General features: G+C 60.4%; 1 pseudogene, besides 1 other annotated feature; it reads right to left on the minus strand.

Moving 5' to 3' along the window:
- Positions 1-1,546: a sequence feature (areas not merged during assembly with more than two copies in the genome that could not be assigned to a particular haplotype).
- Positions 680-1,546, minus strand: Tc00.1047053511147.10 (annotated as a pseudogene).

Below are 1,546 nucleotides of genomic sequence, written 5' to 3' on the forward strand. Positions count from 1 at the left end.
GAGAGACTGCACGAACCAACGCCGTTTCCGCAACATCTCACCGGAACACTCCGCTTTCATGCGCTCCAACGACGATCCCACCGCACCGGGACGGACGCTGTTCCCCCGACGGCAAGGGAGGCCGACGCACCGCCTGTGGAGAGACGGCCCTCCACACGGCGTCGGAAGAAGAAATGTTCGCACTGTGACACCACACTGGTGGAACACACAAACCACATCGGTCACTGTCGGTGCTTTCATCCGGAACGCCCTCCACCGCTTCCCAACCTCCACCGCGATTGCTGCGACACGGTCCTCCCCACACAAAAAAAGCACCGCACCGCACAGATATCGCCGCGCACAAAAACCAGACGCCACTCGGTACCGCAGCAGCAGTGCCAGGAGGCAATCACTGCTGCCGCAGGATCAGCCAGCCTCCACAAGCGCAACAATTAGCCCGCAGAAAACACTGCACCATCTGCTTCCGGAATGTACAGACGCTCTGGCTGTGCGCCAACGGCTGGGCATCAAGAAGGACCTTCGCGCCGAAAGCTTCTCCCAATGGCAGCTGCCTCATAGCAGGAAACTCATGTCGCTGCTCGACCACCTCCTCGGCACCCTGATGACATCGTGCGGCTAGACATGTCGGTAAGAGCAGGGAATAATAATAATAATGAGCATTCCCGCCACTGTAGAGACGTGGTGCATCTTGCGATCCCGCTGGCGGCTCTCCTCTTCCACCGCTGTTTTTGCGCAAGAGGTCACCACAGTCATTTTTGTGGTTTGGTCGGCCTCGTGTTGTGCTCCGGGTTCTCCTCCTTCATCGCCCTGTGGTGCTTCCTTCGCCGTCCCTGGCACCTGTGACTGTCCCGTGACGGTTTGTTCCGAAGCCTGACTGCCCTGTGAGGTCCTCCCGCCACCAGCATGCACTCAACCCGCTGCCTGCTGAGATGCGTCGGAGCATGGGGATGCTGTGCCTGCAGCGTGCCCTCCATCCAAAGACTCCGGTCCACTTGCACGCATCCGAGCAGCAGACGCGCTGCCAGTGCAGGACGGATTGCAATTGTTACTTCGCAGTGGGTCGCTGTTGGATTGGTCCTGCCTCGTCGGAGCAGTGAGTGCTCCTCCCGAGGTGGGATTGCGGCCCTCACCCGCGGTGCTTCCTCCACCCTCCTCGTCTTCCTGATTGCTATTGCCCTCAGAGTTCACATTCCCCTTTCGTCCAGAGCCACCGGCCACGGGTCCACCTTCCGCAGCCATCACAGCTTCCGCGTGCCCAGCAGTCACCGCGTCATCACCCGCGGCCGCACACGCACCCCGTCGCAGCAGCCCTCACTCACACGCACGAGCAGCTGCGCATCACTGCAGGAGCCAACAGGACGCAGAGCACACGGCCAGTCATCATCACAAACAGTGGAGTCGCCTAACGCTGCGGAGCCAACCTGCGATAGCACGAGAAAACCAAAAGGAGACACAGCCGCTACACCACGCACGGCAACAAACAGCAGCACCCCAGCAGCAGCGCACACACCACAGACAGATGGAATCAGTACGATTGCAGAGCTCG

The sequence above is a fragment of the Trypanosoma cruzi genome, genomic scaffold (assembly GCF_000209065.1).
Source record: "Trypanosoma cruzi strain CL Brener 1047053517059 genomic scaffold, whole genome shotgun sequence".
In the NCBI taxonomy this organism is placed as follows: Eukaryota; Euglenozoa; class Kinetoplastea; order Trypanosomatida; family Trypanosomatidae; genus Trypanosoma; species Trypanosoma cruzi.